General features: G+C 43.6%; 1 protein-coding gene across 2 annotated transcripts in view; it reads right to left on the bottom strand.

The window, feature by feature from the left end:
- LOC137638204 (uncharacterized) overlaps nucleotides 1-23,796 on the bottom strand; it is a 986,676-nt gene that overhangs the window by 515,927 nt on the left and 446,953 nt on the right. For both annotated transcript variants that reach the window (XR_011043881.1, XM_068370286.1), the window contains exon 2: nucleotides 6,769-6,840. The gene's annotated coding sequence lies outside the window, so the exon portion shown is untranslated. The remainder of the gene's footprint in view (nucleotides 1-6,768; nucleotides 6,841-23,796) is intronic.

Genomic DNA, 23,796 nt, shown 5'->3' on the forward strand with positions numbered 1-23,796 from the left:
ATTCAGATGAAGCCAGAATTTGACCATGCATGCCTCCTCCTCTGGTGTCGTCCTTGTAAAGGTTACTAACTTACACTGGCCTAAAAAACAAAAGCATCTCGTGAAATAGGCTGACAGAGCAATGCGTCCGGCCATTCATAAAATCTACGGATCGTTCCAAACACTATCAAAGAGAATATTAATGTCATTCATTTTATAATTTCAAAGCTTCAGTCCGAACAAATGCGATTTATTACAAAAAACATTTAGCAGATTTTTGTTGTAATTCTTTCGTTAGTTATCTTAAGTCTAGAACAATTTCACAACACATTATATATTAATTCTTTATGTACTTTTCAGAAATTTCAAAATTAACAATTTATTAAAACATACTAAGAGTAAAATGAAAAAAATATTTCAACCAGATCTCTATTCCAAAATAAAAAATAAGACAGAAATCTTCACGACGTTTTTTTATCATCAAACTGAAAAGGCAAATAAGACATCCCAGTTTGTTTTAATGTTGAAGAATCCCTACACATATCAAAGAAAATCGCCAAGAAAACCCGATAAAGGTTTCTAGACGATCTTACTAATTGATATTAGTGTTGTTTGAGCAACTTTCTTTTTTATGAAGATATGGTGAACTGCAACGAAGATAAGCAAATAGATGGGGGGCAGAATTTTCCTAGCTGAGAAAAAAGGATGCGATCGGTAGATGATAATACATTGTTTGGTGTAGTTGTATTTAGGACGAGAGAAAACGCAAGAAAAATCAAATAAATAAATTTACTTAAACTAGAAAAGGCAAACATGAGAAAAATATTCAAACTATACCGTCATCAACGGAGGAGTATTTTTTTCGGATGATGAATATGCTTATCAAGTAACGGCATATGAAAATGTGACAAATTAAATATTCTAAAAGACATTTTAAAAGTACTGAACAAAGTTAAAAGAGCAAAGGTCTAGATGTGGAAATCCTTACAGTCATTTAAGATCTTGATAGGATTAAAATGAAATTATTCGAAGAAAGAATCTCAAAGGAATAGGCCGTGTATTTTTGGTTGAAAGGTCGCTCATGAGACAAGAAGCAGGGGATTACCCTTTCTTCTATAAATATAATATACAGCTTTTGATCAGTACCAACGTCCCCTCTCCACCGAGATTGGAACAGGGATAAGACAACAGACAGAACTGTGACCCCTCCCCCCTCAAACTCCTACTCCTCACACCCAAGGACAACAAAATTGTTTGAATTAAAACTACTAACCCAATGGGCAAATTTCGAACTCCAGATCTAAAGATTAGGAGTCACCGATGTTGTCAATAGGATACCAAAAGACATTAAATATCAGACAACTAAACGCAATGACCTAATATGAACAAAGACAAATTTAGACTTGATGCGTTTTCTACGAAACAAAAAATGGGAGATAAATTTAGCGCATGAATGATATTGAAAGATAAAATAAATAATGGTAGAGGTTTTGCGCATTTTGTAACGAGACGGAAAGAAAATCAGATGGAAAAAAGTACAAAGGATGATGAATGATGAAACACTCGCATCCTTGGTGGAGAAGAAATTTTGCTTTGAAATAAGACTCAATATCCTCGAAGAATGAGAAGTTAATGAAACAGCAAAAGTAGTGAAAGATGATTTACATTCGTCGATTTATAGCGGCAGGAGATTCTGGTAGTTTTGCAGAATGGCTGTGATAAAAACATGATGGCCACAACAAAGGTAAAGATACTTCCATTTTATATCATATATTACATACACACATATACTGTACATATATATATATATATATATATATATATATATATATATATATATATATATATATATATATATATATATATATATATGTGTGTGTGTGTGTGTGTGTGTGTGTGTGTGCCTGTGTGTGCGCGCGCACGCGTGATATCGCCTAATCGACTTTCTATTTTAGTATAAACAGCACCAGCATTTAACTTTTGAATTCTCGGTCATTTCCAGCTTTTTGGGAATGAAGTGCCCCGCTTCGTGCCCTTCTCCAACGCAATCAGGACCCACCAACGTTGTCTAACTAGTAAGTTCGCAGAATACTTTTTAAGATCATTTGGATTCTCTCTCTCTCTCTCTCTCTCTCTCTCTCTCTCTCTCTCTCTCTCTCTCTCCCTCTCTCCACTGTTTTATTCGTGTATTTTATTAGATGATTTCGATTCCAGTTATTCTTACAAGTTAATAATCATAAACCGAGATTTCCCGCCTTTACTTCTCGTCCATCTCTCATTGACTTTGGCTTTGGCTTCGTCTTAATTTGTAACGTCTGTAACGAATATAATAGAAGCTACATCTCAGATTACTTTATAATAATTGTAGGTAACACCTACTCATGCTAAGTTAATTACTATACCAAATTTGAATATCATGATAATTACTTTTTGTGAATTGAAGTCAAAATGTCAGTCGTACGAACACGTCCTCCTCTCAGCAAATATGAGTTTACTTCGGGCAATTGCAAGATTAAAAAAATTCTTTTTCAAACAACAGAGACTTTACTTTTAGATAATTAGATAAATGTATGAAAATCTATAATGAAATATATTTAAATGTAAATTGCAGAAATAAAAAAAATAATTCGAACGAAACAAAAAAAAAAAAAAAAGGAAGAATATCGTGTACGAAAAACGAAAAAGATAAAAAAATACTTGTACTAAACACAAAAGGGGAAAAGAATAATTTGTACAAAACACAAAAAATGAAACTGTAATTTGTATGGAATAAAAAAAATATACTGACACAATGAATAATTATTGAATAAGGGTTTATTATTATTGAGATTTGTTAACGATTGTTTGTTAATTTGTTTCTGTAAAGCAAAATAGCAGAGACTTATATTAGAGCTGGAAACTTGAATAAAAAAAAATAATTTGAGATTAAAGATACTGACATCACCCAGACATCTTTTAAAGATACTGACATCAATCTGACATCTTTTAAAGATCCTGACATCACCCTGACATCTCTCAAAAGTCCTGACATCACTCTGACATCTTTCAAAGATCCTGACATCACTAACATCTTTCAAAGATCCTGGCATCAATCTGATATCTTTCAAAGATCCTGACATCACTCTGACATCTTTCAAGGATTCTAACATCACTCTTGACATCTCGCAAAGATTCCTGACATCACTGTGACATCTTTCAAAGATCTTGACATCACTCTGACATCTCTCAAACATCCTGACATCACTAACATCTTCCAAAGATTCCTGACATCACTCTGACATCTTCCAAAGATTCCTGACATCACTCTGACATCTTTCAATGATCCTGATATCACTCTGACATCTTCTAAAGATCCTGACATCACTCTGACGTCTCTCAAACACCCTGACATCACTAACATCTTCCAAAGATTCCTGACATCACTCTGACATCTTTCAAGGATCCTGACATCACTCTTGACATCTCGCAAAGATTCCTGACATCACTCTGACATCTCTCAAAGATCCTGACATCACTCTGACTTCTCTCGAACATCCTGACATCACTAACGTCTTCCAAAGATTCCTGACATCACTGTGACATCTTTCAATGATCCTGACATCACTCGGACATCTTTCAAAGATCCTGACATCACTCTGACATCTTCAATGATCCTGACATCACTCTGACATCTTCAATGATCCTGACATCACTCTGACATCTTTCAAAGATCCTGACATCACTGGCATCCTTCAAAGATCCTGACATTTTTTCATAGACCCTGACATTTTTTCATAGACCCTGACATCACTCTTGACATCTTTCAAAGATCCTGACATCACTCTGACTTCTTTCAAGGATCCTGACATCACTCTTGACATCTCGCAAAGATTCCTGACATCACTCTTGACATCTTTCAAAGATCCTGACCTCACTCTGACATCTCTCAAACATCCTGACATCACTAACATCTTCCAAAGATTCCTGACATCACTCTGACATCTTTCAATGATCCTGACATCACTCTGACATCTTCCAAAGATTCCTGACATCACTGACATCTTTCAAAGATCCTGACATCAATCTGATATCTTTCAAAGATCCTGACATCACTCTGACATCTTTCAAGGATTCTAACATCACTCTTGACATCTCGCAAAGATTCCTGACATCACTCTGACATCTCTCAAAGATCCTGACATCACTCTGACATCTCTCAAAGATCCTGACATCAATCTGATATCTTTCAAAGATCCTGACATCACTCTGACATCTTTCAAGGATTCTAACATCACTCTTGACATCTCGCAAAGATTCCTGACATCACTCTGCCATCTTTCAAAGATCTTGACATCACTCTGACATCTCTCAAACATCCTGACATCACTAACATCTTCCAAAGATTCCTGACATCACTCTGACATCTTCCAATGATCCTGATATCACTCTGACATCTTCTAAAGATCCTGACATCACTCTGACGTCTCTCAAACACCCTGACATCACTAACATCTTCCAAAGATTCCTGACATCACTCTGACATCTTTCAAGGATCCTGACATCACTCTTGACATCTCGCAAAGATTCCTGACATCACTCTGACATCTCTCAAAGATCCTGACATCACTCTGACTTCTCTCAAACATCCTGACATCACTAACGTCTTCCAAAGATTCCTGACATCACTGTGACATCTTTCAATGATCCTGACATCACTCGGACATCTTTCAAAGATCCTGACATCACTCTGACATCTTCAATGATCCTGACATCACTCTGACATCCTTCAAAGATCCTGACATCACCCTAACATTTTTTCATAGACCCTAACATTTTTTCATAGACCCTGACATTTTTTCATAGACCCTGACATCACTCTTGACATCTTTCAAAGATCCTGACATCACTAACATCTTTCAAAGATCCTGGCATCAATCTGATATCTTTTAAAGATCCTGACATCACTCTGACATCTTTCAAGGATTCTAACATCACTCTTGACATATCGCAAAGATTCCTGACATCGCTCTGCCATCTTTCAAAGATCTTGACATCACTCTGACATCTCTCAAACATCCTGACATCACTAACATCTTCCAAAGATTCCTGACATCACTCTGACATCTTTCAAGGATCCTGACATCACTCTGATATCTTTCAAAGATCCTGACATCACTCTGATATCTTTCAAAGATCCTGACATCACTGGCATCCTTCAAAGATCCTGACATCACCCTGACATTTTTTCATAGACCCAGACCTCACTCTGACATCTTTCAAAGATCCTGACATCACTCTGACATCTTTCAAACATCCTGACATCTTTCAGAGATTCTGGCATCACTGACATCTTTCAGAGATCCTGACATCACTCTGACACCTTTCAAAGATCCTGACATCACCCCGACATCTTTCTAAGATCCTGACATTTTTCAAAGATCCAGTGACAAAGGCTAGTATTCGACGTCATCCACGGCCTCCCGCACCCCTCATCAAGGACTACTACTAAGCTGATGACCAACAAATTCATGTGGCTAGAGATCAGGAAGGACGCACGCGAGTGGGCACGTGCATGCATGGCCTGCCAAACCAGCAAGGTCGGCCGTCACACTAAGTCAGGAGTCAGCAGTTTCCTTCAACCCAAATGACGCTTCGGACACATCCACGTTGACATCGTGGGGCCCTTACCACCCTCGGGTGACGCCAGGTACCTCCTCAAAATCATCGTCCATTCAGCGAGGTGGCCAGAGACGACTCCCATGACCGAAGCCTCATCGGACGCTTGTGCCCAGGCAATTCTCTTCAGCTGGGTTAGCTGTTTCGGGGTCATGGGCGCCAAGACAACCGATACAGAACCCGCTTTCATCTCGGACCTGTGGGCATCCTTCGCCCGCCTGATGGGGACCAACCTGCACAGCACGATGGCCTACAACCCTGCAGCCACTGGTCTATGATGGCAGCCTTAATGGCCTGATGCACAGACGTGCATTGATTGGGTAGAGCAACTTCCCTGGATCCTCCTCAGTCTTCGAACAGCCCCGAAAGCAAATGGTGATGCCTTTTCGGCAAAAATAATCTATGGGGAGACACTTATGGTCCCTGGTGAGTTCTTCCCCTCCAATCCAGACAGAAGACGTCAGCCTTGCCCAGCTACGGAAAAGGGCAAGAAAATTCACGCCCTGCCACAAAACGTACCGGACACGACAATGCATTTCAGGCCTGCCCGCTGGACACCTGCCGCTATGACTTCATCAGGCAGGACAGTCACCGGCCCCCGCTCTCACGTCCTTACAAAGGGCCCTATAGCGTGCTGGACTGACCAAAGAAAGCATATAAAATCATGGTCCACGGAGCAGAAGACTGACTGACTGTGGATAGATTAAAGCCTGCGCATATAGAAAGTGACATCGACGTACACGAACAGCAAGGGCGGCACCCACGAGGGCCTCCCAAGAACAAACAAATAGAGGACGCAAGAAGCCCAACCAGTCATGGTTTAAAGAGACCACAACCAGCAGTCGAACCCCATAGTTCCCCCCACCAGGGTGGCACCCTGTAACCGCGTAACGAGTGTAACGGCCCTCCAGTCTTAGTGTCTCGACTTGCAATAGAGATTAAAATGCCTATTTATGTTGACCCACTTAAGTACATTGTACTTGTCATACAATCATTAAAAAATTTTCCATTTTTGATAAATGTCTTGGGGGGGGGGGGTTAGTTGTAAAGACATTGAAATTACAGCTGGAATAAACTTATTCATTAATTGTATCAATAGAATTAATCTACAAAGAAACTTTTACATAACTTTACCTTAAATTCTGGTATGGGACTCTCAATCTGTCTCTTCGTGAATAAACCTCGTAAGTCAGAAGACCTAGTTATCTGAAAGTACAGAAAATATTTGTATGAAAAATAACAATAAAAAAAATTATTTTTAGTCAAGTTAGCTTAGATTAGGTCAGATCAGATCAGTGTATATATTGTCTAATACAAACATACCGTATGTAATGGTGTAGTATGCTCGTTTTGAAGACTAATTTTTAACCTAAATTCAAGGGGGTTTTATCATACACGAGATATAAAATTTGCGCTCTTGGACTAGACTACGTTGTTGTATATGTCCATTTACTGTTGTAAAAAATACAGCAAAATTCGAAATAAAGCAGATTTTGTTTAATGTGATTTTATACTTACTGTATCCGATAATAATGCATGTAATACTCATAATTTAGTATTGTATTTATAAATAAAACCATAGCTGCTCTCTCAGATTTGAGTGTTGAAAGATCTTTTCTCCATCAATCTAGAGCTAAAACTTTCTTGCAGGGAAAAGATCAAATAGGTACTGACCTCAAACTCATGAAAAACAAGGTGAAGGCTAACATCTTTTTACCCTCAAAAAACGAGTTAGGATACAGGTGCAGATATAACATTTCTCAAAAAATTCATAAGTGCTAAGCTAACAGAGGACAGTCTCTAGGGTTGAAGCCTTACCTGATGTTTGTACCTCAGGTTCGAAAGAGATCGCTAGAGAAACCTTAGAGCTTGCAAAACAGCAGTGTCTCCAAAACAAAGAGAAATGGCAGAATTAATACAATATTCATATCAATTGGTCATTTCCAATCTAATCTTGCTAGTAGTAGCAGAGACACATTAGGAGGAAGGTAGAACAGTGCTATTGAATCCTGACAGGCAGTGCAGAGAGTAGTCACACGCCATCGATTGGTCTCTTGGACTTGAAGATGTTTCTAAATTATAATCCTTGACGTAGTTAATGATAACATAGAAATAAGGAAGAAAGGGCAGCACCCTTCAAACTGACAAGCAGTGGCATAGAGCACTTACACACCACTCTGTTTGTGGTATAGAACTCTCTCTCTCCCATGGGAAGAAAAACACTACAAATTAAATTATGCTACACTCTTATCGATTGGTCTCTGACTTGTTGATGTTTATACGTATGACAAATTTTAAAGTAATTTATATTTTTCCTAACGATACGAACCTGGGGCTATTTAAAGCAATATTACTTTCGCCGAAGCTGGAAGACGAGCCATAAGACTTTTAGCGAGGGTTAACCATCCACCCACTAGTTAGCGAGGGGGGTTAGCTGGCTACTCACTCACACACCTGTGCTGAGCATCCACTTTCCTTCCAGGCAGGACTTTCTTGGGGGACAGGTGCTGGCGGGCCACTCTGTATAAATAGCTCCAGGTTTGTATTGTTAGGAAGAATACAAATTCCTTTCGAATTTATCAATTGTTACAACGCTAATACAAACCATCCGCTACTTAAAGGGATGACTTAACCCTTAAGATGGTGGAAGTCCATACCTACTGTCTTCTTGGCACTGACTTGGGGTTTTTTTCGTAAGCGATTCGTCCAAAACTGTTGAAAAAGCCTTACACCTGCTTAAACACCGTGCTATGCACAGCTAGTGGCCTACACAAGTTGTGTGCTTGTGATACTAGCAATCTGATGTGACTGTCTAGGTAAGAGTTCTCAGACTCGTAGGAATCTTCTGAAAGAACCATAGACATTACCCAATATCCCCATCGCTAGAGGTATTTGGGACGCAACAAGTATTATTTCTATATCAGGTTACACAAGGAAAATGGTTTTACCTGCAGATAGGCGAGGCCAGTTTACCAAGGACCCTGGGTGCCAATACCCCAAGAGAGGGAAAGATGAAGGAAAAAAGGAGCCAATCACTTTTAAACATTCATCCTAATCCCGGGTAATCTTAGCCCTCAACCATTCGCTACTTGTCCATCAAGGAGCCCGAGGTATTTAAACCACTTGCTGTGCAGCCACCACAGGATCAGTGAAGAACATCTCCATGCTCCTACGGGTCACGTCTTGCAGGTACTGGGCGGTGAAGTTCGTCTGTGAATCATTTGATTCCACATGGACTTGAGCCGCCATTGGAGAAATCGAATCCTAAGGCAGCCGTTGGGCATTAGACACGACAGGGATGACAGGTGACTAGTGAGAAAACCATTGCTATTTCTTCTGAAGAACAGTCTCGCTACCTTCCTCAGCATCTGTATCCTGTCTTCGGATGGGAAGACTTTCTGTAGGTTAATGGCAATGATCATAGAGAGAAAGAAGGAAGAAACAGCGGCACCCTTAAAACTGTCAAGTAGTGGCGTAGAGAACCCACATACCACTCGGTTTTTGGTTCATAACTGTCTCTACCACGGAGAGAATGTTTCTAAATACTATTCCTGGAAGTAAAAATGAAAACACAGAAAGTAGGAATAAACAGTGGCAGCCTTCAAACTGACAAGTGTTTCTGATACAGTACTGCCTCTCCCACGCGGAGAAAAACACAACAACTGAAACAATGCTACTCATGGTAATTGGTCTCTTCAAATTGTCAATGTTTCTAGCTTCTATTCTTTAAAGTAGTATTGAAAACTCAAAAATGGGAAGAAACAGAAGCACCCTTCAAACTGACATGTATTGGCGTAAAGCACTCGCACACCCCTGAGTTTCAGATAGGATACTGTCTTTCAAAGGGGGATAAAACGTTACAAAGGAAATGATGCTATTCCTATCGATTGGTCTCTTAGACTTGTCTATGTTTCTAAATATTATTCCTGGAAGTTATGATGAAAACACAGAAAGAGGGAAGAAACAGCGGCACTCTTAGAACCAACAAGAAGAGGCGTAAAATGTTATTTTCCTTAGTAAAATAAATTTTTGAATATACTTACCCGATGATCATATAGCTGTCAGCTCTGCTGCCCGACAGAAAAAACCTACGGGCGGAATACGCCAGCGATCGCTATACAGGTGGGGGTGTACATCAACAGCGCCATCTGTCAAGTAGGTACTCAAGTACTCAATGTCAACATAGAACCAATTTTCTCCTCTGTTCACTGGGTCTCTATTGGGGAGGAAGGGTGGGTCCTTTAATTTATGATCATCGGGTAAGTATATTCAAAAATTTATTTTACTAAGGAAAATAACAATTTTCAATATTAAACTTACCCGATGATCATATAGCTGATTCACACCCAGGGGGGTGGGTAGAGACCAGCATTACATGTTGACATTATTATGAGCTAAGTATTCCGTATTTCATTTTAGCAGTTATTCAAAATAACAAGCATAAAATAAATAAGTACCTGGTAAGGAAGACGACTTGAACAATTACTCTGCCTTTTCAAGTACGTCTTCCTTACTGAGCCTCGCGATCCTCATAGGATGCTGAGCGACTCCTAGGAGCTGAAGTATGAAGGGTTGCAACCCATACTAAAGGTCCTCATCAAAACCTCTAATCTAGGCGCTTCTCAAGAAATGACTTTGACCACCCGCCAAATCAAGTAGGATGCGAAAGGCTTCTTAGCCTTCCGGACAACCCAAAAATATTTCAAGAGAAAGATTAAAAAGGTTCTGGAATTAGGGAATTGTAGTGGTGGAGCCCCCACCACTACTGCACTCGTTGCTACGAATGGTCCCAGAGTGTAGCAGTTCTCGTAAAGAGACTGGATATTCTTAAGATAAAAGACGCGAACACTGATTTGCTTTTCCAATAGGTTGCGTCGAATATACTTTGCAGAGATCTATTTTGTTTAAAGGCCACGGAAGTTGCGACAGCTCTAACTTCGTGTGTCCTTACCTTCAGCCAAGCTTGGTCTTCCTCATTCAGAAGGGAATGACTTTCTCGTATTAACAGTCTGATAAAATAGGATAAAGAATTCTCTGACATAGGCAAAGATGGATTCTTAACTGAACACCCTAAAGCTTCAGACGGGCCTCGTAAAGGTTTTAAAAATAGAACTTAAGAGCTCTTACAGGACATAATACTCTTTCTAGTTCATTTCCAACCATACGATAAGTTAGGCATATCGAACGATATTGGTCAAGGCCGAGAAGGCAGCTCGTGTTTGGCTAGAAAACCAAGTTGTAGAACATGTAGCCGTTTCGGAAGAGAATCCGATGTTCTTGCTGAAGGCATGAATCTCACTGACTCTTTTAGCTGTGTTAAAGCATATCAGGAAAAGAGTCTTAAAGGTGAGATCTTTCAGGGAGGCTGATTGAAGCGGTTCGAACCTGTCTGACATAAGGAATCTTAGAACCACGTCTAAATTCCAACCAGGTGTAACCAAACGACGCTCCTTCGTGGTCTCAAAAGACTTAAGGAGGTCCTGTAGATCTTTATTGTTGGAAAGATCTAAGCCTCTGTGACGGAAGACTGATGCCAACATGCTTCTGTAACCCTTGATAGTGGGAGCTGAAAGAGATCGTTCTTTCCTCAGATATAAGAGAAAGTCAGCTATTTGAGTTACAGAGGTACTGGTCGAGGATACGGATACTGACTTGCACCAGTTTCGGAAGATTTCCCACTTCGATGGTAGATTCTAAGGGTGGATGTTCTCCTTGCTCTAGCCATCGCTCTGGTTGCCTCCTTCGAAAAACCTCTAGTTCTCGAGAGTCTTTCGATAGTCTGAAGGCAGTTAGACGAAGAGCGTGGAGGCCTTGGAGTACCTTCTTACGCGTGGCAGACGTAGCAGGTCCAACCTTAGGGGAAGTGTTCTGGGAACGTCTACTAGCCATCGAAGTACCTCGGTGAGTTATTCTCTCGCGGGCCAGAGGGAAGCAACTAGCGTCAACTTTGTCCCTTCGTGAGAGGCGAACTTCTGCAGTACCTTGTTGACAATCTAGAACGGAGGGAATGCATATAGATCTAGATGTGACCAATCTAGTAGAAAGGCATCTATATGAACTACTGCTGGGTCCGGGATAGGTGAGCAAAGTATTGGGAGCCTCTTGGTCATTGAGGTTGCAAAGAGATCTATGGTTGGCTGGCCCCAGGTGGCCCAAAGTCTCTTGCATACATCCTTGTGGAGGGTCCAATCTGTTGGAATTATTTGTCCCTTCCTACTGAGACAAACTGCTATGACATTCAAGTTGCCTTGGATGAACCTCGTTACTAGTGAAAAGTCTAGACCTGTTGAACAGGTGAGGAGGTCTCTTGCGAACTCGAACCATGTCAGAGAGTAGGTCCCTCCTTGCTTGGAGATGTACGTCAAAGCAGGGTGTTGTCCGTGTTCACCTCCACCACTTTGCCTTGAAGGAGAGACCTGAAGCTTATCCAGGTCAGACGTACTGCCAGTAGCTTCTTGCAGTTGAAATGCATTGTCCTTTGACTCGAGTTCCATAATCCCGAGCATTCCCTACCGCCTAATGTCGCACCCCAGCCTATGTCCGATGCATCCGAGAAGAGAACGTGGTTGGGAGTCTGAACAGTCAGGGGAAGACCCTTTCAAAGGTTGATAAAGTCCTTTCACCAAGTCAGACCAGACTTTATCTTTCCGGAAACCGGGATCGAGACCGCTTCTAGCGTCTTGTCCTTTTCCGGTGAAAAGCTAGATGATACAGAAGAGGACGGAGGTGTAGTCTTCCAAGTGACACAAATTGAACCACGGATGACAGTGTCCTAACCAGACTCATCCACAGCCTGACAGGGCAGCGTTCCTTCTTCAGCATCTTCTGGATGAATAGCAGGGCTGGGGGTTGATCGTCTTGTTCAGCAATGTCCTCATCAGAGGGTTCCTCATCCGAAACTGATGAGGAAACGGCAACGGAGTGGGCAACGTCTGACTTGCTGAATCCGGTCGCACTGGTGGATGCGTGACGGAGCCGGACACAATATCATGGTACTGCTGCACAGTCTGTGAACTGTCAACCATGGGGACGCGAGGAAGTACAGCATCAACCCGAAACTGTCTAGACTGTCTGGGTTGTACAGTCAACCCCCTACCGGGTTGCTGAGGTTGCCGCACTGTGTCACAACAAGTCACCTCTGCTGGTTGTTGAACGTCTTCCTAGTGACACACTGAACGTCCACAACCACCTCCGAGAGTCGCTTAACGTCAACGTGCGACTGGCAACCCACACTGGGTCGCAACGGTGGAGGAACCACCTCAACTGGCGGACGCGAGTAGGATACCTCAGCGTCAACAGGGCGCACAACCAACCGGTAGGAAGGTTGTTGGCCAGAAGGTTCTTCTCCGCAAAAAATCCTCTATCAAGGACACAAGCTTGGACTGCATGTCTTGCAACAAAGCCCATTAGGGTCTATGGGAGCAGGTGTGGCAACAGACGGGGTTAGCGACTGAAGCGGAACCATTTACCATCCCTGGAAGCCTTGTTATGCTTAATAAAAGTCCATAGGAGGCTAAGCAGCTTAAGGCTCCTCTCCAAATGACAGAGTCCTCAAAGGAATATCAGTAGGAGGGAGAACAGCACTTTCTCATCTACAGGAACCATGTCCGAGAAAAGCCAGGTTATCTCAGTGAGGTTCTCACTGGTGCATAAGCAGCAGACCAGAAGGCAACGTTATGTAACTGCTTGATAGTATGTGAACTGTCAAAAACTGAACTGTCAACCACAACAGGGCATGAGGACATACAGCACTGGTGCATTAGTAGCAGACCAGAAGGCAATGACATGTAACTGCTTGACAGTCTGTGAGCTGGCAACAACCAAAGCTGTGTGGGGAAGCCTCAACTCCTGACTGACTAGTCTGCTGCGGGCGAGTGGCGGTAACCACAGTGGGTTGCGGAGGCTGACACACCGTGTCAAAACACGGCAGCTTGTGGTAGCTCACGCACGGCAACGGAGTGCTCCGTGTGTCTGTGGGAGTCAGCATGCGTCTGGCAGGGTCGACTGCGCATGGGTGGAGGAGCTCTCACAACAAGAGTGTGGGAGCAGGCAGCCATGCTGGGCGCACAACCGTGGCAGGTTGTAGGCAAACGGGTGCATCGTCAACCTTCTCCGCAGTCGGAGTGTGGGAGCAGGCAACAACCAAAGCGGAGTGGTGGTGCGTGGTGGGGACTGCCGTGGGTTGCGGAAACTAACGCATCGTGTCAAAACACGGCAGCTTGACTCCACCTTCCCACTGCTGATGCGGTAGCTCACGCATGTTAACGGAGGGTGCCGCACGTCGGCTAACGACAACATGCGTCTGGCAGGGTCGATAGCGCATCGGAGGTGGAGCTCTCCGCAGCCGGAGTGTGGGAGCAGGCAGCCTCAGCGTGAGCTGGGCGCACAACCGTGGCAGGTTGTAGGCTAACGGGAGCAGTGTCAACCTTCTCCGCACGAAACTCCTGCATAACCGCAGCTAACTGAGTCTGCATAGACTGCAGTAAAGACCACTTAGGGTCTACAAAAACGGCAATAGACGGAGCTACTGTCCGTTGTGACTGAGGGTCTAAAACAGCTGGTGCGGCAACAGACGGAGTTACTGCCTGTTGCGGTACCACCTTGCCTCTCTTGGGAGGTGTGCAGTCGTCGGATGACTGCAGCGAGTCCGAACTGACCCAGTGGCTACACCTAGGCCGTTGGACTTGCGCGGAAGGGACCGACTTGCACTTAAAAAGCTGCAAGATGTGGTCCATGGTTTCTTACGAGAAACCTCTTCCGCAGACGAGGAATAAATGGGCTCTCTCGTCTTTGTGTGGGTGGGGCGATCTTGGGTAGATACGCCCGAAACCACGGAGGGAAAAACGTCTGTTCGTCGATCAAGGCCTGTGGAACCCATAAGTCGTTCGACATTACTTCTCCCCTGGGCTTGGGAGCTTGTAAGAGGTCCCGGACTAGGTGAACAACTGGCACGAACAGACGAACCCTCGGACGCAACACTGTAACACTTTGCGCATATCACTTTATCACTTTTGATTTTCTGTTTGCACTTATTTCACTGAAATCGAAACTTTAACTGATTTCTACCTGAAACACGCAATCCTATCCTTCATTAAAAGGTAGTAATTGCGAAAACAGTTTTACAATGCAACAGAAAAACATAAATAAAGATAAAGAATTCAGTGGCTGGAAAAGAGACTAAACACTAGATCAAATAAACTACGTTTACAATCTCTCACCGCATAAAGCCTGGGAACAAGAATTAAACCCTAGAAACGTTTTACCTTCTTCCCCTACAGCGACTAGGGAGAAGAGTAAAAAACGAGAACAACGTTACCCGCTTGAACGAAACGTTTATTCTCCTCTCTCTCCCTCCGTCTCTATCTCTCTCTCTCTTCTCTCTTGATTTAGCACCTGAGAGAAGAGCCCAATTATATATCGTTAAAACATGTTATTTGCTAAAGGAAAAAACTGAAAGGTTTCCCCCCAAAAAAAGTTCCTTTATTAGAATTTAAACCATTTAAGCTAAGAAAGAATGAACGAAACGCTAGAATCGGTTTACTCTTACTGCAAAGTGAAACCGTGATACACTCTCTCTCTATCGTAACGATAGAGCGCATGTTGAACGTTCTGAACGTCAACAACTGCGGAGACTAAAAAACTAAACGTTAGTTCATCTTTGAAAACAGTACGAGACTATCAAAGAAATTCTTTCATAAAACATTAAAATTAAAAAAGTATTAAATTCTTAAAAGGTTAAATACGATATAACGGGCTCAATGTTAATTAACTTCGGTTCCAAGTAAGGACCGCCTACTATTAGGAAAGGTCGCATATAAACAAACATAAAAAAGGGATTTTGACGTAGGAAAAATCTATTTCTGGGCGAGGGACCTGTGCCGCCCAGTGAATAAGCTCCTATTAGCACTTATTCTTAGGTAATTTACTGCTAAATATACCAGAGAAAAAATGTAAAGGAGTGCTAGGTTAACTAGCTCGCTCACCTATTGGTGTCGGTATAGAATTGGGCGTATAATCCAGAGGTCCCGCACTATTTAGATTCATCCACGACAAAGACCCCAATAGAGGAGAGCCGTTCAACCTCACTCGGCACCACCAACTCTGCATCCGCTCAGAACCCAACTCCTTAGCACCCAAAGTTTGGGGACTCCAAGGGAGAGGAGCTGGGAGGGTTCACTGGGCGGCACAGGTCCCTCGGCCAGAAATAGATTTTTCCTACGTCAAAATCCCTTTTCTGGGCTTGAACCTGTGCCGGCCAGTGAATATATACAAGAGAAATGTCATCAAACTTGCAAAATAAAGGAAAAAACATAAGCATAAGGGAAATACAAGTTGCTTTAATCAGAGATGAGTGCCAAAAACAGCTATAAGGGTATCTTAAAAAGAACATAAATCCACTTGGTAGAACAATTGACAAAAAAAGGTAAGGTATAATAATGCCGTGAGTGATGATATATACAGATACTCAGGAGTCAAAAATTTACAAATATAATAATAGTAATCAGGTGCGAAACCAACGAATACAAATAGGGTATAAATGAGGCAGGTAAGGGGGAGAGATAAAATGACAAGGAATTAACATGTGAGTTACCTGGGGGTAACTACGCTCCCTGCAGCTACTGTAGGAAATTTAAGGGCTTCCAAATGTTTAAGGTAGTGTTTCTTGAACACTGAGGGTGACTTCCACCCTGTATACCTGGAAAGATCCGTAAAATTCATGTGGTGAAAAAAGTTCACCGAAGTAGCAACCGCTCTGATATCATGTGCAAGAGGAAAAGAGTCAGGGCTAGCTTGTTTAATAAAATACAAGATTTGTTGCCTGATCCCTTTAATGGTAATGGTACCGCCTTGTTCTCTAACGAATAGAGGCCCCGAGGAGTTAGAGGAGGTCCGGGATAAATAAGACCTAAGAGTAGTAACAGGGCACAGAGACGGATCTTGCGTGAGGGGAACAATTTTCCAGGAGGACCATCTGTTCTGAGGGTCTTCGTTCTTAGCTAAAAAGAATTTGTTAGGTGAAAGAAGGACCTCTCCCGAAGGAAGGAACTCAATATGACCCGGGTCTCTTGACAAAGCTGCCAGTTCAGAAATTCTTGCCCCGGAAGCCAAACTCACCAGGAAAAGTGTTTTCCTGAGAAGGGTTATGTAATCACAAGAACTGATAATGGTATCAGAAGCCAATTTGAGTACATCATTAAGGAACCAGGTAACCGGGGTAGGACGAGTAACCGGTTTCAAGTCTGGCACATGCTTTCGGAATTGAAGCTAACAAAGAGTCGGTTAAGTCTATGTTAAAACCCACTAGGAAGATCTTTTTCAAGGCAGATTTAATAGTGGTGATAGTATTGGCTGCCAGACCTGATTCTAATAAAGTTCTAAAGAAAGTGACTGTAAGGTTCAAGTTCATACAGTGTACGTCTGAGTCTATCAAAAATTTAGCCAACTTTTTAACCGCAGAATCATATTGGCGGATGGTGGAATCCCGTTTATCTGATTCTAGGAACAGGGTGTTTTGAGGATCGATATTGGCACCATGCATGGCCGCAAACTTCATGAAGTCCATAAAGTTAGGGCGCTCTGAATGTTTGAGAAAGCGTACACAACGCGTGTTTGTACTATCTGAGACAGAACCGGATTGGGTATCGGGTGAGGATGTAGTCTCAACTCTCGCAGGAGAGGGTACCAATTGCTCTTGGGCCAGTTGGGTGCGACCAAGGCTACTCGTCCCTTGAAGGATCTCAGTTTGTCTAGGACTTTCAGTAAAAGATTCACCGGGGGAAAGAGATAAATCCTTTCCCAGATGTCCCAATTCTGTGACATGGCGTCTGTGGCGTAGGCCTGAGGGTCTAGATTGGGAGCCACATATACTCTCAATTTGTGGTTGGACTCCGTGGCGAAGAGGTCCACTTGGAGACCCGGAACCCGAGAGAGAATCCACCGGAATGACTTTAGATCGAGTGACCATTCCGATTCTAGAGGGGAGGTCCGGGACAAGGCGTCTGCAACTACGTTCCGGACTCCCGCCAGGTGGACAGCTGAAAGATGCCAATGGTTCGAGGCTGCTAGGGAGAATATGGCTACTAGAACATGGTTCAGAGGCCCTGATTTTGATCCGCCTCTGTTGAGGCAGCGGACCACCACTTCGCTGTCGAGAACCAGACGAAGGTGTTGTCTCTTGTATGGAGCGAGACGTTTCAGGGTTAGAAGAACTGCCATGGCCTCCAGCACATTGATGTGGAATTGGCGGAATAAGGGAGACCAAAGACCTTGAACTTTCCTGAGCTGAGAATAGCCTCCCCAACCTGATAGGGATGCGTCCGTGTGAATGACTAACTTCGGAGGCGGAAATCGAAAGGGAACTGACTTTGACAGATTGATGGCCCTTGTCCAAGGTAGAAGTCTTTCCCGGAGAATGGGAGGAAGGCGGACTTTCCTGTCCCGGAGCTTCCGGTTCGCCCTCGAACGCCAGACACGATTGATATCTTTCAATTTTGCTTTCAGAAGTAGATCCGTCACTGAAGCAAATTGAAGGGACCCTAAGATCCTCTCTTGGAGTCGTCTGGAACTTACTTTGTCTTTGAGAAAGCGTTTGGTGTTCATTGCAATCTCTAACCTCTTGGGTTTGGGAAGACACAGAGTGTGAGATATAAGATCCCATTGCAGGCCGAGCCATTGGAACTTTGATTTCGGAAGAAGACGGGACTTCTTGAAGTTGATCTGGAAGCCTAGAGATTGAAGGTATTGGATGACTCTGTGAGTGGCTTTTAGGCAATTTTGGGAGGTGTCTGACCAAATGAGCCAGTCGTCCAGATAGGCTACTACTTGAATCCCTTGATTTCTGAGTTCCTGAACAGCAACTTCTGCTAACTTTGTGAAGATCCTTGGGGCGATGTTGAGCCCGAAAGGCATCACCTTGAAGGAGTAATTTTTGTTTCCTAGGCGGAAGCCTAGATACGGACGGAAGTGTCTCGCTATCGGGACGTGATAATAGGCGTCTGTAAGATCGATAGAGGTGGTGACGGCCCCACGGGGAAGTAAGGTCCGCACCTGCGAGACGGTAAGCATTCGAAACTTGTCGCATTGAATGGACAAGTTGAGAAGGGATAGGTCTAGAATCACTCTTCTCTTGTCCGAATCCTTCTTCGGGACACTGAACAGCCGACCCTGAAACTTCAGGTGTTTCGTTTCTTGTATGGCGTTCTTTTGTAACAGGTCCTGGACAAATTCGACTAGGTCCGGAGTGGAATGTTGATGAAATCTGTTCGGAGGAGGAGGTCCTTGAATCCAACTCCACCCTAGTCCCTTGGAGATGATACTGAAAGCCCAGGGACTGAACCTCCATTTGTTGCGGAAGGCATAAAGCCTCCCCCCTACCCGCTGCACCTCAGTATTGGCTTGAGGAGTTGCCTCCACGTCCACCTCGGAAGTTCTTTCCCTTGCGAAAGAATCTACCTCTACCTCTGTTCTGGTTTGAACCACGGTGGTAGCCTCTACCTCTGTTATAACTCTGGGAAGAGCCTTGAGCCTCATAAGACTGGTTAAAGGCTGGAGAGGTGGTGGATTCACCGGGAAGCTGGCTCTTAGGGAGCAGAACGGTGACATAGTTGTCCGATGAAGGAGCCTGAGAGGTGGAAGGCTGTGCAGGAGCAGCAGGAGATGGAGGAAGAGGCTGACGGAAAACGGACGAACTACTCTGCTGTTGCCAGAACTGGGTGGAGGTATACGGGCGGAGCTTCTTCCTACCCCGGGCTTGGTAATTTGCGGGATCATATTTCCGCTTAGGAGTCAAACCCCAACGGGCTTTAAGGCTCTGATTAACTCTAGTAGCCTCTGCCAAGACTTCCTCCACAAGATCCTCAGGGAAAAGATTTGAACCCCAGCAAGAGGACCGGATAAGTTTATTCGGCTCGTGCCTAATAGTCGCCTCGGCCAGGACGTGTTTGCGGCACCTACGTTTAGCAATAGCAAAGTCATATAAATCGAAATATAACGACTGCAAAGTAGCCTTATTGAGAGACTTAAAGATACTCTCAGTATCATAAGTTAAGGCTATCGACTCCGTAGACGTGGCCAAGTTCAAAGTTCGACCAACACGTAGGCGGGAATCATACTCCTGTTTAATAAGGGATTCCGGGAGACGGGGAAGCCGTTCACTAAACCTAACTGAAGCACAGTCCGCTGTTAGCTTGCCAGAAGTAAAGGTGGTATGGACATTGTCCCAACACTCATTACCTGAAGGAAGAAGGAGGGAGATCGGATCCACCTCTCGGATGGGAGGCAAGGGCTTCTCCTCCAGAGCATATTGGAAAGCAAGCTCTGCAACCTTATTGACGCATGGAGTCACGGTGTTCTTGTCCATTAAGAACATTGTGAAAGAACTTTTATGAGGCGTCAACATGGTATTGGTGCAACCAATATCATTCAGAAACCTAGCCCAAACAGATTGGGCTTGTTCTTTTGGGAAAATGACAGTCTCTTTGGGGACCTTATCCAGCCGAACCAGAGCTTCCTCGGTAAGCCTGGCATAACCATGAAATGGAAATGCGAGACCAGGAGGAAAGAATTCAAAATCCTCTAGAGGACGAGTACCAAGACCTTCCAATGTTAACATCCCGTCTGAGAATGGGGAATGAAGAGCCATGCGCCAAGGGTTATTCTTGGTAAACGGCGGAAGCTTAGAGGCATCCGGGATGAGAGAGCTTTGAACTCGCTCCGGAGCACCCTGCTCTAATGCCCCAAGTCTCTGACCAATGTTAGAGAACATCGTGTCCATCTTGGCCTGCATTTCCGACACAATCTTGGATTGCATCTCCGACACAATGCGAAGCATGGCTGATTCGGAAAGGCCCGGGCTAGGAGCAGAAGTGGCGGATTGTACTCCCGGGTCGTGAGACTTAGAGGAGGAGCCGGAAGCCTTAGATGACGGGTTTGTATTTGACTTGGAACTATGGGAAGCCTTGTGGGGCTTACGAGCTTTTGGCAAAGTTCTAGATATAGACTTATCTTTGGGGGGAACCGGGTGTGATCGATGAGACGAATCACGGTCCCCAGAAAAACCATGGAAAGAAGAGAGATCAGATGAAGAAGAAAGAGCGGGGCTGAGGATAGGAATCTCAGCGCCGGTAACACCTGCCTCACTTACCACCCTACCTGCATCCGGATCATCCAACAACATAGGTTCAACATCCAGGTTCAAGGAAGCAACATTGTCTTCCAGATCTCCGGGGGCATCCAACGGATCTTGTTCCTGGTCGATGAATCCCGCTATAGTGGCATCAATGTCGGCAATGATGGGTGCCGCAACATGCCTAGCCACAGCGGCTGAAGACTTGGCATTAGGGTAGATCATGGCACAGTAGTCTTCAGATAGGACGTAAGGCTGTTTAGATTTCACGTTTCGGGCAAATCCCCCAACCCACACTTTCAGTGTGGCCCGAGCCGCAGTCTTCTGCTCCGGGGATGCCTGAAATAATAGTGGGAATTACAGAAAGGAAGATTCCCGGCGGTCCTTCAAGACCATAGAAATCTTACTAAATAGTGTATGTATACCAAAAAAGGTAAAATAATTAGAAAGACAACATAGCCAACGGGACTCACCGAATCAGATCCGAGGGTGGTGATGAGGTCAAAACAGACCATACAGTTATCAGGGTGCCAGACCACAATGTCCTCCAGCTGAACTCCGCAGAGGGCGTGGGACCTACATACGGTATGGCCACAAGGCTGGTGAAGAACAGCCGCACAGGCCGTCGTCTGACAATGCACCATCTATAAAAAGAATAGTATATGAGAAACTGTAATTCTCTTAAGTAGGGGCGGGTCCGGAGGACCCGGGACTAAACATAAGTCTAACTTAAGACTAGAGCTTAACTGTAATACTCTTAAGTAGGGGCGGGTCCGGAGGACCCGGGCCTAAACATAAGTCTAACTTAAGACTAGAGTATAGCTATCCATTCCGGTCGAGCCGGGATCATAAAGAAGGATGCAACAAAGAATTAAGACACATGGTGTCTGATTTCCCGGAGCGAGGTTAAGCCCCGGGCCGGGAAATAAAAGTACATCCATAAACCAATACATATAGGAACTCCGGGATAGTGATCTGTCATATATAATCATATATAATCATAGGAACTGTTATAAATTAAGAGGGGGGCGGAACTGTAGATAAGAACCGCCAACAGAACCCGGAGGGTTTCGTATAACATAATAAAAGTGTGATAGGTAAATATAAAATAGGGTGCACCGGGATCCTACTCTGTTGACCGGTGGCCAACCCGTCTAGACAGAGACGAAACCGCCGGGACACCCAGAGGACAAAGTCCATAAACACTGAACTACCCCCTCTAAAAGGAGGGAAGGCAACGGTCCCCTAGGGGAGGGGGGAGAGAAGCCTAGCCACCCACCTAGCGAGAGGGGGAGCTTGGGGGAGGATCACGTGATACGGAGCAGCAGGGCTACCAACTGACGATCCCCAAACACTACCAAAACAGATCATACGGAGTAATAAGCACAAATATTCATTATAAAAGTAATAGCGTTGAAAAATATATAAATATACACATAAAAAATTAGGGCAAGGCATGCAACATAGTAAATAAATCCCAAAGGACAACAACCTGATGGCTTATATAATAAAATTGCCGCCCAGTAACGAAGGTCGGCAAGCCATCTACGATACGTAACTGATATCGGCCCTAAATATGAACCACAAGGGTTCTAAACGCTAAATAATGAATATCCACAATAAAACATATAAAATTTAAACTAATAATAAAAATAATACACTTAGTAACACCGCGAGTGAAACTAAAAGCTCTCAAAACAGGAGTACCAACTGTAAGCGGAATCGAGGAAGACCGAGATGATCGAAGAGAATAAACTCCTATAATTTAAATATTAAACGATCTAGAATGCTCAAAACACAGCAAAACATAGCTTGGTACTTAACTTAGACGGTGTCTCCTGGGAAACCGATGAAGAAGCCATAATCCAGTGAAAAATAAGGCAAAACACGAGAGCACAAAAAAGCGGGTTACAACACAGGCATGCTAAAAAGGAGTTGGGTTCTGAGCGGATGCAGAGTTGGTGGTGCCGAGTGAGGTTGAACGGCTCTCCTCTATTGGGGTCTTTGTCGTGGATGAATCTAAATAGTGCGGGACCTCTGGATTATACGCCCAATTCTATACCGACACCAATAGGTGAGCGAGCTAGTTAACCTAGCACTCCTTTACATTTTTTCTCTGGTATATTTAGCAGTAAATTACCTAAGAATAAGTGCTAATAGGAGCTTATTCACTGGCCGGCACAGGTTCAAGCCCAGAAATTTATTTTTTATAAGTTTATAGTAAATGGAAAGTTAATCGAAGAGGCCTATAAAGGCGGAGAGATATAAAATAAATAGATCTATAACTTGTTAAGCAAAAATACCAAAAACCTAAACACACTTCCGTCTAAGGGAAGGGTCGGCCATTTAAAAGTGAAAGAGAGTCCATACTCTCTTCGTCACCATAATTAAATCTATCCAAAACGAGTTCAAGTTTTGAAATGAAGAAAAAACCCCTGCATAGCGAAAGCTCAAAACTGGAATAGTGTACTTCACCAAATCGTTGTGAAAACAAATCCAGTTAGGGACGGCGTATTTAGTAGGTCTTGCCATTGGCACGACAGAGAGAAAATTGGTTCTATGTTGACATTGAGTACTTGAGTACCTACTTAGACAGATGGCGCTGTTGATGTACACCCCCACCTGTATAGCGATCGCTGGCGTATTCCGCCCGTAGGTTTTTTCTGTCGGGCAGCAGAGCTGACAGCTATATGATCATCGGGTAAGTTTAATATTGAAAAACAGCCACACCCCAACTCTGTTTCTGGTACAGCACTTTCTTCCGTGAGGAAAAAATGCTACAAATGAAACAATGCTACTATTATCAATTGTTCTCTTCTAATTGTCGGTTTGTTAGATCTATACCTTGAAGTAGTAATGAAAAAGCAGAGAGAGGGAGGAAACACCGGCAACCTTCAAACCGACAAGCAGTGGCATACAACACTCGACTATCACTCAGTTTCTGGTACATCACTCTCTCTCTCACGGGGACAAAAACTCTACGAAAGAAACAAGTTCTTCCTACCGCTTGGTCTCTCCGAATTGTCTATGTTTCTGAA

This window comes from Palaemon carinicauda, chromosome 3 (genome assembly GCF_036898095.1).
Source record: "Palaemon carinicauda isolate YSFRI2023 chromosome 3, ASM3689809v2, whole genome shotgun sequence".
NCBI classification, from domain to species: domain Eukaryota; kingdom Metazoa; phylum Arthropoda; class Malacostraca; order Decapoda; family Palaemonidae; genus Palaemon; species Palaemon carinicauda.